Source organism: Salvelinus alpinus, chromosome 28 (assembly GCF_045679555.1).
Source record: "Salvelinus alpinus chromosome 28, SLU_Salpinus.1, whole genome shotgun sequence".
Lineage (NCBI taxonomy): Eukaryota > Metazoa > Chordata > Actinopteri > Salmoniformes > Salmonidae > Salvelinus > Salvelinus alpinus.
Genome location: NC_092113.1, coordinates 13120822 through 13137698, shown reverse-complemented (window position 1 = coordinate 13137698; position 16877 = coordinate 13120822).

Below are 16877 nucleotides of genomic sequence, written 5' to 3'. Positions count from 1 at the left end.
TTTGTAAAGGCTTCATAAGCATGACATTGTGAAGGGTGGTTGTCCATAGAACTGTTATACTCAATATGTAATACTCATTATTATACAATACGAGTGTGACATCACTGTTTATACAAAACTGGCCTCAAAGACAAAGTTGATTTATTCTCAAGCATAACTGTGAAGTGGTAGCAAAATCAACGTTAACAGAGAACTGGATGGAAACAGTATATGAAAATAGCTCCATTGTCAACAGCTAGTCAATTAGACACACTCTATGAATAAATAATGCTGCCTCCACTCTATGTTCGGACAAGTTTCTATACATTTTCATTAATGTCAACTGATATTTATTTTATGTGCCTTGTTGTATGCCTTACACGGTCTACTCCTCCACCATTCTGTTATCAGTGATGCATGTAACATTCCACTAATGTTTAATGTTACAGTAAATGCGTGAAGAGCATGAAATAGATGCCCAAGATAAAGTTCTTTGTCAGTGGGAAAAAGCTAGGAAACCCGAGGATTATGTATGTCTGAATTCCAACCTGGACTCCAATTACTATGATATATTACGTTTGGCATGGTACAGCTGAAGTTGGAAGTTTACATACACCTTAGCCAAATACATTTAAAGTCAGTTTTTCACAATTCCAGACATTTAATCCTAGTAAACATTCCCTGTCTTAGGTCAGTTAGGATCCCCACTTTATTTTAAGAATGTGAAATGTCAGAATAATAGTAGAGAGAATTATTTTTCAGCTTTTATTTCTTTCATCACATTCCAGTGGTCAGAAGTTTACATACACATAATTAGTATTTGGTAGCATTGCCTTATGATTGTTTAACTTGGATCAAACGTTTTGGGTAGCCTTCCACAAGCTTCCCACAATACGTTGGGTGAATTTTGGCCCATTCCTCCTGACAGAGCTGGTGTAACTGATTTCTTTTGATTTTTCCCATGATGTCAAGCAAAGAGGCACTGAGTTTGAAGGTAGGCCTTGAAATACATCCACAGGTACACCTCCAATTGACTCAAACTATGTCAATTAGCCTATCAGAAGCTACTAAAGCCATGACATAATTTTCTGGAATTTTCCAAGCTGTTTAAAGGCACAGTCAACTTAGTGTATGTAAACTTCTTCTACAGTTGAAGTCGGAAGTCATTAAAACTAGTTTTTCAACCACTCCACAAATGTATTGTTAACAAACTATAGTTTTGGCAAGTTGGTTAGGACATCTACTTTGTGAATGACACAAGTAATTTTTCCAGCAATTGTTTACAGGCAGATTATTTCACTCATAATTCACTGTATCACAATTCCAGTGGGTCAGAAGTTGACTGGGTCTTCCAAATGGACAATGACCCCAAGCATACTTCCAAAGTTGTGGCAAAATGGCTTAAGGACAACAAAGTCAAGGTATTGGAGTGGCCATCACAAAGCCCTGACCTCAATCCTATAGAACATGTGTGGGCAGAATTGAAAAAGCGTTTGCGATTAAGGAGGCCTACAAACCTGACTCAGTTACACCAGCTCTATCAGGAGGAATGGGCCAAAATTCACCCAACTTATTGTGGGAAGCTTGTGGAAGGCTACCCGAAACATTTGACCCAAGTTAAACAATTTAAAGGCAATGCTACCAAATACTAATTGAGTGTATGTAAACTTCTGACCCAACTGGAATGTGATGAAATAAATAAAAGCTGAAATAAATCATTCTCTCTACTATACTATTATTCTGACATTTTGTCACGTTCTGACCTTAGTTCCTTTTTTATGTCTTTATTTTAGTTTGGTCAGAGCGTGAGTTGGGGTGGGCATTCTATGTTGTTTTTCTATGTTTTGTTCTATGGTTATATTTCTATGTGTTTGGCCTAGTATGGTTCCCAATCAGAGGCAGGTGTCAGTCGTTGTCTCTGATTGGGAGCCATATTTAGGTAGCCTGTTTTCCTTTGTGTTTTGTGGGTGGTTGTTTCCTGTGTCTGCGTTTTCACCATACGGGACTGTTTTGTTTTCGTTTTGTATCATTCACGTTGTTATTTTTGTATTCTCAGTGTCCAGTTATTAAATTGAATATGGACACTTACCACGCTGCGCTTTGGTCCTCACCTCATTCCAACGACAAGCGTTACACATTTCACATTCTTAAAATAAAGTGGGGATCCTAACTGACCTAAGACAGGACATTTTTACTAGGATTAAATGTCAGGAATTGTGAAAAACTGAGTTTAAATGTATTTGGCTAAGGTGTATGTAAACTTCCGACTTCAACTGTATGTAAGCACTTCAGAGTTAAGCTAATAAGTCACTCACAAGACAAGAAAGTTGTAAGAGTGTGCTTAACTGTATTTTCATTTATTTTATAGTTCTCACAGAAGGTGATAATTCTGACTAAACCTACAGAATAAAACCACCAGTTAAAATCAAGGAACAGTTGTGCCCGTGGTTACTGGAGGGAGTTACAGCTGCTATGAAAGTGAACTGTGTGTGTATTCAGGGGTGTATTCATTCAGCCAATTCTGTTTCTTAAACGGAAGCAAACGGAACGAAATAAGCTCTTGTCTAATAGAAACTCTTGTTTGCAACTGTTGGACTAATGATTACACCCTAGATCAGCTAGATGCAGGCAAGAGTGTGCAATTCGTTATTGAACGTGTCACTGTCTGTCCATGTGTAACTGTCTGTCACCTAAACATTTTCTCACGACCTGTGTGCACATACGTTGTAAACTTTCATTCATCGGTTGGGCTAGGTTGTAGTAACCTCATGATGGGTATTGGGAAATTTGAGTATCATGTAGTAGCCTAAACCTGTCACTGTTACATTGAACTGCGTGAATGGAATATGAATGACAGTCACCCAATATGCTGTAATAGAAATAAGGCCATGCTCATGAAAAAAAAAAATAGTCCTCCCATATCAAACGTAACATATCATACTAATTTGAATTTCCCAGATTTTCGTTTACTATGTTACTTCTAGTCTATGACAGCAAAAGCACGGTTGTTTCTATTGGTGGTAAAACTTGCAGAACTTTGACTTTCATGATTGTAGAAGCTCAAACAATTACAAATTGAACCACTCCTACGACAAATTATTTTCAATGCAACTACCACTGTTGTTTCTGCTTACAGTGGTACTACAAACACTTCTACAACAAAATCATCAACAACAATACTGCCATTTCCCATTACTACTGCTGATTCTGATGAAATTGATAAGGATAACTGTAATGACAAATCTAAAATACATTTTAAGAGAATGGTGATCTAAACAACAGCAGAATTGCCCTTCTTTTAGAAGATCAACATTGTCAATGTAATTACATCAGCGTAAATATGTAATATTGCGTAAATGAGATCTTTAGCTAAAACATTCTTGTAAATGGAATTTTATCTGTAGCTCAGTACCATTAGTGGCAGAGTTGGAGGCAGCCTAGAGGACTGTAATTAACTCCATTCATGCGCGACTAAACATTTTTGACATTTTCCCTAGTCCGGAATGAACTGTCACTGCAGAGAGAGAGTAACCATCTTGTCACATTGTGTTTGTATAAGAATAACAGAATGCTGTGTGTTCTATTTCAGAGAGTGTCAAGTTTCGTTTCAGAGATTTTTCATTATCAGCAAAATGATGGAAACAGAGATAAATATCAGCCTGAAACACTAGGGTATGTCTGCCTTTTGGAGTGTGCTTGTGTGTGTGTGTGTGTGTGTGTGTGTGTGTGTGTGTGTGTGTGTGTGTGTGTGTGTGTGTGTGTGTGTGTGTGTGTGTGTGTGTGTGTGTGTGTGTGTGTGTGTGTGTGCAAGAGAAAGACCGAGGGAAAGAGAGCAAGCATATTCAAAATGTTTGGCAGCTTAGGATGGCAAGATCTACTACCCTCTTCTTACCAAACTGCACTAAGGCCCCAATTCAATCAGATCAAGTGTTAACCCACGTTGAAAGTCCCATCCTAGTTGTAGGAAATCTAGCTAGCCTATTCTAAAGCCCATAAACAGTCCAAGTGTGGGCTTTAATTGACTCCCTTTGCCCACTGGGGTTATCCTTTCCTACAGAAAATAGGCCCCAGTTTGTGCCTCCAGAGTTATATCTTCACTTGGAAGGAAAAGGGTTCATTACACCTGCACAAAATTCAACCACCTTCAGACCACCCTTAGCGGGTCACTAACAACCGGATGCATCCGGTGTTCAGGGGAAATGGGAAGAGGGTTTTCCAACTAGCCTGTGATGCGACGTTCGTTTTTGGATGTTAACCAGTATTTCTGCGATAACAAGGCAACACTCCATCTTAACTCTTCCTCCACATTTACTGGATTGGTTGAACAGTAGAGAAGAGAACCTTCCCAGACATTTGTTTTTCTCTCAACAGGACCAGAAATAAGGAAACGCTGCACATGCATTTATTTTACACCTGCTACGTTAGGTTACCTACAAACCAACATGCTAGCCACCTCTCCAAAGTGCAAGCACGTTCTGTCAAGTTAAACACAGTCAACCCTGTAAGCCTACCAGCCATACGGCAGGATGCCTCAGTTGCTCCACTATCCTATCAACAGGCAGTCATAGATGGGACTGAGCCCCAGTCTCAGCCTCGCTACCTGAACAACAGTGATACTGTGCTACAAGTTAATACTATACTGTTTGAACCGTGGTCCCATTTTACCGCCAACCTAGCTACCAACCTGCTGCCTCTTGCTGTTATGACTCTTGCTGTACTTCCACTCCAATTTTGGAGCAAGCAGTAAAGTATGTGGGTACTTTGATTGTAAGTCGTTCTGTATAAGAGCATCTGCTAAATGACCAAAATGTAAAAAATACAAATAAAAGAAAGTAAACGTACTTTGTGTTTTTTTTCCTAGATACAAATATAATAAGTTGCAGTGCATGGTGAACAAAGCATAAAGAGATGACAAGGTGACTTTGACTGTAGCTTGGGTGATATTCCATGAGCATACTCAAAAAGACAAAAACATTCATCAACCTCCTTTTACAGGAGAAAATGCTATATCCTACACAACATAGTTCCTGAAAATACATTACATGTGTCACCCCCTGACCTTAGAGAGCCTTTTTATTTATCTTTTTGGTTAGGTCAGGGTGTGATTTGGGTGGGCATTCTAGTTTGTCTATTTCTTTGTTGGCCGGGTATGGTTCCCAATCAGAGGCAGCTGTCTATCGTTGTCTCTGATTGGGGATCATACTTAGGCAGCCTTTTTCCCCACCTTAGTTTGTGGGATCTTGTTTTTGTACAGTTACTGTGTAGCCTGCAGAACGTTACGTTCATTTATCTTTTTTTTTGGTGTTCATCAAAATAATTATGTACGCTTACCACGCTGCACCTTGGTCTCATTCTAACGACGGACGTAACAACATGCATTGAAAGAACCAATAATGGTAGCTATGTGGAGAGGTATCGATTTTCTAACAATGAAGTATTACTTTAATTGACTAAACAATATATCTGTCTTTATTGTGTACAGTGAAATATCGTAGGTATGGTAAAACATATATACAATAAATAAGGATCACCATAATGATTCTTATTTTATGAAGTCTCAATTTCATTTTAGCAAAACCTTTTAAGCTTTGTTTATTTGTAGTTGTGGTCGCTTGTTCAGTGCGAATCCAAATGCATTCAGTCAGGGTCATACAAAAAAATCCATTATTAAATAAGTCCATTTCAACCAATATGGGAGATTTGTGAATATTGTTTAGACTGACATGAGAGTGAACATTGAGATTATTAACATTGTCGTATAATTGCAGTCCTACCATGTGTGTTTTTAATGATGGGGAAACATATTTCTGCATGACTTGATGGAGGAACAATATGATTTTTTCAAGGCACATCAGTTAAAGTTTGATTGAATTCCAGACTCAGTTTCAACGACAGTGAATAAGCTTCAGTAAAAAACAACAAGTGAAGTCAAGCTTTAAATCTGGTTGCATACCATGTGACTTGACACGAAGACAGAGAGAGTGCAATAACCCCATACAAACCATCTTTGTATTCGGTTTAAATAGGTCCTATGATTTCCATGACAACAGTGGTAATGGTAACATGGAAATATATTAATGCAAAACCATGGCAACGTTCTCCAATTGAATTAAGCAGCACCTGTGCACATTACAGAAAAAGATAAAAGACTAAAGGAGTTTGCGCTTGCCAAGCAGCTGTGGCTTTCAGACCTTAAGTTCATGTATATTTTCTGTATGGGAATAATTTGTTTTCATACGTTTCTGTGTGGTACATCACCGTGGCATTCAATGGGTTTGTATGATATTTGAGCAAACAGGGATGTGTGTGAGTAATGTGTATTTGGTTTGCAATCAACCCGATATGAATGTCAAAGAGAAGGGTTTCATGATTAAATTAATTTCATTGGGTTTTATGCACGTAAAAGAGAAAGGTTTCGATAAGTGAAAACTGTGGTTGTTGTGTAGAGAATGATGAATAGTGGTGATGTGGTCTCTTTTCTCTAAGCTGTGGTGGGAGAGAACATGATCTACATCACCATGCAATCAAATATGATTGATTTACCCCCCTCCCCCCAGCTTCTGTGTTCAGTGGTAATGGCATCACCCTTCAAAATGTGTGTGTGTGTGTGTGTGTGTGTGTGTGAGAGCGAGGGAGGTAGAGAAGGAGGGGGGAGTTAAGTAAATGACTCTTATAATGATATTGTTGTTCCCAAAGAATGTTGAACACCTCTCATTGCAATATTTTATTAAAGTATTCATTGTTCTCACAGTGATGTTCAGCATAGATGTACGTTCAATCTGTCCACCCTGTTTTTTTATGAGGAAATTAATGACATGTGCTTACAGTGCAAGATAGTGCTGATTAAGCTTTGGTTTTTCTTCAATGAGTCAGACGCAAGGCATATACTGTTGACACCCGACCAGGCCCCGATCCCCGTGATTTGCTGGAGAAGGAAACAGAGATTTCGAGGCAAAAGAACAGGGTGCATTGTTAGGACCAGGCGATGAGTGGCTAATCTGCCCTTGCCCTCCGTTCTGCTAGCTAACATTCAATCGCTAGAAAATAAATGGGACGAACTGAAAGCATGTATATCCTACCAAAGGGACATTTAAAACTGTAATATTTTATGTTTCACCGAGTCATGGATGAACAACGACATTAAGAACATACAGCTGGCGGGTTATACACTCCATCGGCAGAACAGAACAGCAGCCTCTGGTAAGACACGGGGCGGGGGCCATTGCATTTATGTAAACAACAGCTGGTGCACGATATCTAAGGAAGTCTCAAAGTTTTGCTCGCCTGAGGTTGAGTATCTTATGATAAGCTGTAGACCACACAATTATGATAAGCTGTAGACCACACATGTATATTTTTCGTAGCTGTTTACATACCACCACAGAGCGAGGTTGGAACTAAGACCGCACTAAATGAGCTGTATTCTGCCGTAAGCAAACAGGAAAATGCTCATCCAGAGGCGGCGTTCCTAGTGGTCAGTGACTTTAATGCAGGGAAACTTAAATCTGTTTTACAGAATTTCTATCAACATGTTAAATGTGCAACCAGAGGGAAAAAAACTCTAGACCACCTCTACTCCACACACAGAGACGCGTACAAAGCTCTCCCTTGCCCAACATTTGGCAAAACTGACCATAACTCTATCCTCCTGATTCCTGTTTACAACCAAAAATTAAAGCAGGAAGCACCAGTGACCCGGTCTATAAAAAAGTGGTCAGATGATGCAGATGCTAAACTACAGGACTGTTTTGCTAGCACAGACTGGAATATGTTCTTATTATGTTCTTCCGATGGCATTGAGGAGTACACCACATAAGTCACTGGCTTTATCAATAAGTGCATCAAGGACGTCATCCCCACAGTGACTGTATTTACATACCCCAACCAGCCATGGATTACAGGCAACATTCGCACTGAGCTAAAGGGTAGAGCTGCCGCTTTCAAGGAGCGAGACTCTAACCGGGAAGCGTGTAAGAAATCCCACTATGCCCTCCGACGAACTATCAAACAGGCAAAGCATCAATACAGGACTAAGATCGAATCGTACTACACTGGCTCCGACGCTCGTCGGATGTGGCATGGCTTGCAACCTATTAGAGACTACAAAGGGAAGCACGGCCGAGAGCTGCCCAGTGACACGAGCCTACAAAATGAGCTAAATTACTTCTATGCTCGCTTCGAGGCAAGTAACAATGGAACATGCATGAGAGCACCAACTGTTCCGGACGACTGTGTGATCACGCTCTCCGCAGCCGATGTGAGTAACACCTTTAAACAGGTCAACATTCACAAGGCCGCTCGGCCAGACGGATTACCAGGACATGGACTCCAAGCATACGCTGACCAACTGGCAAGTGTCTTCACTGACATTTTCAACCTCTCCCTGTCTGAGTCTGTAATACCAACATGTTTCAAGCAGACCACCATAGCCCCTGTGCCCAAGAACACTAAGGTAACCTGCCTAAATGACTACCGACCCATAGCACTCACGTCTGTAGCCATGAAGTGCTTTGAAAGGCTGGTCATGGCTCACATCAACACCATTATCCCAGAAACCCTAGACCCACTCCAATTTGCATACCGCACCAACAGATCCACAGATGATGCAATATCTATTGCACTCCACACTGCCCTTTCACACCTGTACAAAAGGAACACCTATGTGAGAATGCTATTCATTGACTACAGCTCAGCATTCAACACCATAGCGCCCTCAAAGCACATCACTAAGCTAACGACCCTGGGACTAAACAGCTCCATCAGCAGCTGGATCCTGAACTTCCTGGCGGGCTGCCCCCAGATGGTAAGGGTAGGTAACAACACATCCTCCACGCTGATCCTCAACACGGAGGCCCCTCAGGTGTGCATGCTCAGTCCCCTCCTGTACTGCCTGTTCACTCATGACTCCACGGCCAGGCACAACTCCAACACCATCATTAAGTTGGCTGATGACACAACAGTGGTAGGCCTGATCACCGACAATGATGATGCAGCCTATAGGGAGGAGGTCAGAGACCTGACCATGTGGTGCAAGGACAACAACCTCTCCCTCAACGTGATCAAGACAAAGGAGATGATTGTGGACTATAGGAAAAAGAGGACCGAGCACGCCACCATTCTCATCGAATGGGGCTGTAGTGGAGGAGGTTGAGAGCTTCAAATTCCTTGGCATCCACATCAACAACAAACTAACATGGTCCAAACACCCAGACAGTCATGAAGAGGGCACAACAATGCCTATTCCCCTTCAGGAGACTGAACACATTTGGCATTGGTCCTCAGATCCTCAAAACGTTCTACAGCTGCACCATCGAAAGCATCCTGACGGGTTGCATCACCACCTGGTATGGCATCTGCTCGGCCTCCGATCGCAAGGCGCTACAGAGGGTAGTGCGTATGGCCCAGTTCATCACTGCGGCCAAGCTTCCTGCCATCCAGGACCTCTATACCAGGCGGTGTCAGAGGAAGGCCCTAAAAATTGCAACCAGTCTAGTCATAGACTGTTCTCTCTGCTACCGCACGTCAAGAGGTACCGGAGTGCCAAGTCTAGGTCCAAAAGGTTTTTTAACAAGTTCTACCCCCAAGCCATAAGACTCCTGAACAGCTAGTAAAATGTCTACTCAGACTATTTGCGTTGACACCCCCATTTTTTACGCTGCTGCTACTAGCTGTTCATTATCTATGCATAGTCACTTTACCCCTACCTACATGTACATATTACCTCAATTACCTCGATTACCTGTACCTCCACACATTGACTTGGTACCGGTACCCCCTGTATATAGCCTCGTTATTGTTATTTTATTGTTACTCATAATTTTTTTTACTTCAGTTTATTTAGTAAATATTTTCTTAACTCTTAAATCGGTCTTTTCACGAAAACGTCTGAAGCTTCCGAACGGTTTGGCCGAACGGTTTGACCCCTCTATGGAAAGATGAGACTCTCAGGAACACATACACTACCGTTAAAAAGTTTGGGGTCACTTAGAAATGTCCTTGTTTTTGAAAGAAAAGCACATTTTTGGTCCATTAAAATAACATCAAATTGATCAGAAATACAGTGTAGACATTGTTAATGTTGTAAATGACTATTGTAGCTGGAAACGGCATATTTTTTTATGGAATATCTACATAGACATACAGAGGCCCATTATCAGCAACCCTCACTCCTGTGTTCCAATGGTACGTTGTGTTAGCTAATCCAAGTTTATCATTTAAAAGGCTAGTTGCAATAAGCAATAAAACTGTCCTTCTTTAGATTAGTTGAGTATCTGGAGCATCAGCATTTGTGCGTTCGATTACAGGCTCAAAATGGCCAGAAACAAAGACCTTTCTACTGACACTCATCAGTCTATTCTTGTTCTGAAAAATTAAGGCTATTCCATGCGAGAAATTGTCAATAAACTGAAGATCTCGTACAACGCTGTGTACTACTCCCTTCACAGAACAGAGCAAACTGGCTCTAACCAGAATAGAAAGAGGAGTGAGAGGTTCGAGCCTGAGCCCAGGCCCAGGTTAGGGAGGGTTTGGCCGGTAGGGATATCCTTGTCTCATCGCGCACTAGCGACTCCTGTGGCGGGCCGGGCGCAGTGCACGCTGACCAGGTCGCTAGGTGTACGGTGTTTCTTCCGACACATTGGTGCGGATGGCTTCCGGGTTGGATGCGCGCTGTGTTAAGAAGCAGTGCGGCTTGGTTGGGTTGTGTTTCGGAGGACGCGTGGCTCTCGACCTTTGTCTCTCCTGAGCCCGTACGGGAGTTGTATCGATGAGACAAGACAGTAACTACTAACAATTGGATACCACGAAATTGGGGAGAAAAATATGTTTATAAAAAAGAAAGGAAAAAAAAGAAAAGAGGAGTGGGAGGCCCTGGTGCACAACTGAGCAAGAAGACAAGTACATTAGAGTGTCTAGTTTGAGAAACAGACGCCTCACAAGTCCTCAACTGGCAGCTTCATTAAATAGTACCCGCAAAACACCAGTCTCAACGTCAACAGTGAAGAGGCGACTCCGGGATTCTGGCCTTCTAGGCAGAGTTCCTCTGTCCAGTGTCTGTGTTCTTCTTTTCTTTTTATTGGCCAGTCTGAGATATGGCTTTTTCTCCTAGGCAACTCTGCCTAGGAGGCCAGCATCCCGGAGTCGCCGCTTCACTGTTGACGTTGACACTGGTGTTTTGCGGATACTATTTAATGAAGCTGCCAGATAACTTTTTTGGGCAAAGGCTCAACATCAAAACTCACAAGAACAGACAATGACTCTTCTGTTTCACAACTCACGCCACCCTGTCTGCGTCTTACCAAACGACGAGCATCTCAAACACTGGGAATCTTCCCCTTCAGTTGGTCCACTTTCACATTTACCGCTACACCAGTAATCACTCCTTTCAATGGCTCCCTTTTCTTGAGCGCAAAACAGGTCACAGCTCTTGTCCTCATTCGTATGGCGTGGAGCTCCCTATCCCTCTGACTGGCAGAAACACAAACAGTGATCACAAGACCACTATGGGTTACCTTCACTGATTTCACAGCTATCAACTCTGTTTTCACCCACCCTGCAACCACATATGGATCAGCCAAAAGGCAGGGGTCCACTTTCTCAAAAAATGGCACTCCTACCGTCACAGACACATCTTTATCCTGACCATCGGTGCAAGCCTCGGGTTCCGAGAACTTCACCACACCTGCCACTTCCAATAATTCACCCTCATTCACTTCCATTTCACCTCCAGACCTCAATCCAACTTACGGCTCACTCTGCTTACACATTCTACTTCGACGAAACATTTCCCTTTTTTCCACCATTGTCAACCGATTCAAGCTCACCCTCTACCTCCCTCACTCTCTTCGACCTCCTCCGCCTCTCTTTTCCCCTCCAATCCTCCTTATAATACTATTGCACTTCTCCTAACATACAGGGAGCTCCAAACTTTTGAAGCTCATTGTACATCACGTTCTTGCCCTCTCAAGGGACGCCATATTTCCCTCGCGGTCCTCCCTCCTCGCTCCAAGCATCACTCTACCTCATCTCGTAAAAATCAAATCTCACTTTCATTCTCAGGCACAGTGCAAGAAAATAAATCCATTAACATAATTAAACTCTGAAGCTAAGCAGAGTTTGTCCTGTAGGGGAGACCAGATGCTGGTGGAAGGGGTGTTGGAGGGCCACTAGGAGGCACTCTTTCCTCTGGTCCCAAAAAATAAATATCCCAACGGCCCAAGGCAGTGATTGGGGACATTGCCCTGTGTAGGGTGTTGTCTTTTGGATGGGATATTAAACGGGTGTCCTGACTCTCTGTGGTCAGTAAAGATCCCATGGTACTTATCGTAAGAGTAGGGTATTAACCCTGGTGCCCTTGCTAAATTCCCAATCTGCTCTCATACCATCACTGTCACCTAATCATCCCCAGCTTTTAATTGACTCATTCATCCCCCCTCCTCTCCCCTGTAACTATTGCCCAAGTCATTGCTGTAAATGAGAACATGTTCTCAATCAACTTACCTAGTAAAATAAGTTAAATAGGTGAAATAAATCAAATAAACCAGAATTAAACTATATAATTCCAAGAATTGCATAAACATGCAGGTTTGGGAAGTTATAGAGTGGTGAGGAGGAGGAGTATGCTGTGTCCAGATGTGCCTTCACCATTCATTTTCTGGATTCAGGTTCACTTAAATATCGTTTGAAGCTTTGTTTTACTATTGACAGTTACAGCTGTTTGGGGATTGTATATCGATTCGCTATCCTTAACTATTTGTCATCTAATGTATTCGTTTCAGTCTCTGAATTGTTTAAACAAACTTTTCACCACCAAAAAGAAATGAGGACCAAGGCACTCTTCATATAATAATAATAAATTAAAATGCCTTTATTAGTATGGCATGTTCAAGAGAAACAAAGTTTTAAAAACCGATGCGTTTCGGCTACATGGCCTTCGTCAGGGAGTACAAAAAAAAAAGAATACAATGTCCTCTTTTAAACAGCTTTGCCAATTATCCCTAATTAGCCCTTTTCGCCACTTTTCCATATCAGGGCATAAAAACTACAGTCTGTGTCCTGAATTAGACTAGGTGTCACGCCCTGACCAAATAGAGACATAAAAAGGCTCTCTAAGGTTTGGTCAGGGTGTTATTTGTCCGGGGCCCGCAGCGAGGGTGCCCAGTCCGTGGCACGCAGCGAGGGTGCCCAGTCCGTGGCACGCAGCGAGGGTGCCCAGTCCGGGGCACGCAGCGAGGGTGCCCAGTCCGTGGCACGCAGCGAGGGTGCCCAGTCCGGGGCACGCAGCGAGGGTGCCCAGTCCGGGGCCCGCAACGAGGGTGCCCAGTCCGGGGCCCGCAGCGAGGGTGCCCAGTCCGGGGCCCGCAGCAAGGGTCCCCGCACCAGAGGTGCCACCAAAGTGGGGTGAGCCAGAGGTGGAGCGGGGTCTGCGTCCCGCAACAGAGCCGCCACCGCGGATGGATGCCCACCCAGAACCTCCCCTATAGGTTCAGGTTTTGCGGCCAGAGTCCGCACCTTTGGGGGGGGGGGGGGGGGGCTACTGTCACGCCCTGACCTTAGAGAGCCTTTTTATGTCTCTATTTGGTTTGGTCAGGGTGTGATTTGGGGTGGGCATTCTATGTTTTGTTTTCTATGTTTCTTTATTTCTATGTTTTGGCCGGGTATGGTTCTCAATCAGGGACAGTTGTCTATCGTTGTCTCTGATTGGGAACCATACTTAGGTAGCCCTTTTTCCCTCCTTTCAGTGTGGGTAGTTGACTTTTGTTAGTGGCACTTAGCCCTGTAAGCTTCACGGTTGTTTTCTTTGTTTGTTGTTTTGTTGGCGTCATTTTTATAAAATAAAAGGAATATGTACGCTCACCACGCTGCACTTTGGTCCACTTCTTTCAACGGCCGTGACACTAGGGTGCATATGCGCCCAGATTATCCTGTCCCAAGCTAGTTTTCCCCGGTTTTGCCTGGCTAAACTAGCTGGCTAGTTTTCATCCTGATTGACAAAAATCAAAAATACTGCACCCTCAACTTCAATGCTTCTTTGCAAGTTATACATTCATGTAATTAAGTCATTTGTTGGACTGAAACTTTTAAATTATTTATTGTTTTGTTGAATAGTCATAACTGGTTTGAGCTATCTGTCATTTCGTATGACAACGGTGGCGAAGGATATCATTACTGTTTAACTCCGATCCATGTTCAGCTTTGAGATCCACCGGCGTCATTGGCGTAGCGTTAGCTGGACGTTTCTGACTGGTCTTGGAACTGTGACAACGGGCAGCCTCTTCCCATTTTGCTCGATGGGATATGTAGTGACTTTGCCAACACTGCCAGATATGTACACAGTCTTGTACCCTTAACTTTTTTTGAAATGACTATCATATTTGTTGATTAAATCTGACTTTATTAGTTGAGTGAGTAATCCAGAAATGTCACGAGTTCTTTGACAACTCTACAAAGAGCCAAAGGCTACAATGAATGGCAAAATTATTTCTGGACACAAATGAATTGTTAAAGACCATGGCAAAATTCATCACATTGGAACGAGGAAAGTTAAAAGTGTTAGAAAAGTATAAGCTAATACAAATTGCCATATGTCATTATGCTTCATCTATGCTTTAAGTAAACATGTTTTTTTTGTTGCCAATTCTGCTTACATTTATGCAGATGATGTCCTGGTATAACAATTAGCACCACCTTTATCAAAACAATAACAGATAGGTGTAGGTTTAATGGTGAGCATTTATGAAGATAAATACAACAGAGAATAGGTCTCGTTGCTGATTACTGCCATGAGAAGTGATATATATTGTACATTCTCAAAGGAGTGCAAAATATGAACAGGAGCTGGATCTTATATGGCCAAGTGAGTGCAAATGTATAGGGAAAGGTTGAGAGAGCTAGTTCCCTTTGACAGCTCACTGAATGTGATGGATTGTGCTCCCTTCTCCTGTGATGTGCATGCACATTGATGTTGAAATGGCCTATCCATGGGACCATTGTCTTTCAATCATGTCAAGGCAAAGTACAGAATACACACTGCAGCACTGTGTTGTTATTATCATACCACTAGTCTGTAGCAGATCACGCACCATGCACAAAATGGCTTATACAGTGCATTCGGAAAGTATCCAGAGCCCTTCACTTCTTCCTTTTTCTTTTTTTACGTCACAGCCTATTCTAAAATGTATTAAATTGTCACGCCCTGACCTTAGAGAGCCTTTTTATTTCTCTATTTGGTTAGGTCAGGGTGTGATTTGGGTGGGCATTCTAGTTTGTCTATTTCTTTGTTGGCCGCGTATGGTTCCCAATCAGAGGCAGCTGTCTATCGTTGTCTCTGGTTGGGGATCATTCTTAGGCAGCCTTTTTTCCATCTTTAGTTTGTGGGATCTTGTTTTTGTAGTGTTGCTTTCCAGCCCTACAGAACTGTGCATTTCGTTTTGTATTATAAATTTTTTTCGGTGTCACCAAATAAAAGTAAGATGTACGCCTACCGGGCTGCACCTTGGTCTGATCCTTCTATCAACGAACGTGACATAAATCCACCCCCCCCCCCATCAATATACACATAATACCCAATAATGAGGAAGCAAAAACAGGGTTTTAGAAATGTTTGCAAAATTATTAAAAATAAAACCTGAAATATTACATTTACATAAGTATTCAGACCCTTTACTCAGTACTTGAAGCACCTTTGACAGAGATTACAGCCTTGAGTCTTCTTGGGTATGACGCTATAAGCTTGGCACACCTGTATTTGGAGAATTTCTCCCATTCTTGTCTCTGTCAGCTCTGTCAGGTTGGATGGGGTGCGCTGGTGCACAGCTATCTTCAGGTCTGTCCAGAGATGTTCGATCAGGTACAAGTCCGGGCTCTGGCTGGGCCACTCAAGGACATTCAGAGACTTGTCCCGAAGCAACTCCTGCGTTGTCTTGGCTGTGTGCTTAGGGTCGTTGTCCTGTTGGAAGATGAACCTTCACCCCAGTCTGAGGTCCTGAGCACTCTGGAGCAGGTTTTCATCAAGGATCTCTCTGTACTTTGCTCCGTTCATCTTTCCCTCGATGCTGACTAGTCTCCCAGTCCCTGCCGCTGAAAAACATCCCCACAGCATGATGTTGCCACCACCACGCTTCACAGTAGGGATGGTATTGGCCAGGTGATGAGCGGTACCTGGTTTCCTCCAGGCATGACACTTGGCATTCAGGCTAAAGAGTTCAATCTTGGTTTCATCAGACCAGAGAATCTTGTTTCTCATAATCTGAGTCCCTTAGGTGCTTTTTGCCAAACTCCAATTGGGCAGTCATGTGCCTTTTACTGAGTGGCTTCCGTCTGGCCACTCTACCATAAAGGCCTGATTGGTGGAGTGCTGCAGAGATGGTTGTCCTTCTGGAAGGTTCTTCCATCTCCACAGAGGAACTCTGAAGATCTGTCAGAGTGACCATCGGGTTCTTGGTCCCCTCCCTGACCAAGGCCCTTCTCCCCTGATTGCTTAGTTTGGCCGGGCGGCCAGCTCTAGGAAGAGTCTTAGTGGTTCCAAACCGCTTTCATTTAAGAATGATGGAGGCCACTGTGTTCTTGGGGACCTTCTGTCATGTTTTGTCTTTGATCTTCATGTCTTGTCCCTGTGCTTCCCTCTGCTGGTCTTATTAGGTTCTTTCCCTCTTTCTCTCTCTCTCTCTCCTCCTCCCTCTCTCCCTCTCCCGCTCTCTCTCTCTATCGTTCCGTTCCTGCTCCCAGCTGTTTCTCATTCTCCTAACGACCTCATTTACTCTTTCACACCTGTCCCCTATTTTGCCCTCTGATTAGAGTCCCTATTTCTCCCTCTGTTTCCGCTTCTGTCCTGGTCGGATTCTTGTTTGATGTTTGCTGTTCCTGTGTCCTTGTTCCGCCCTGTCGTGTTTTTGCCTTCT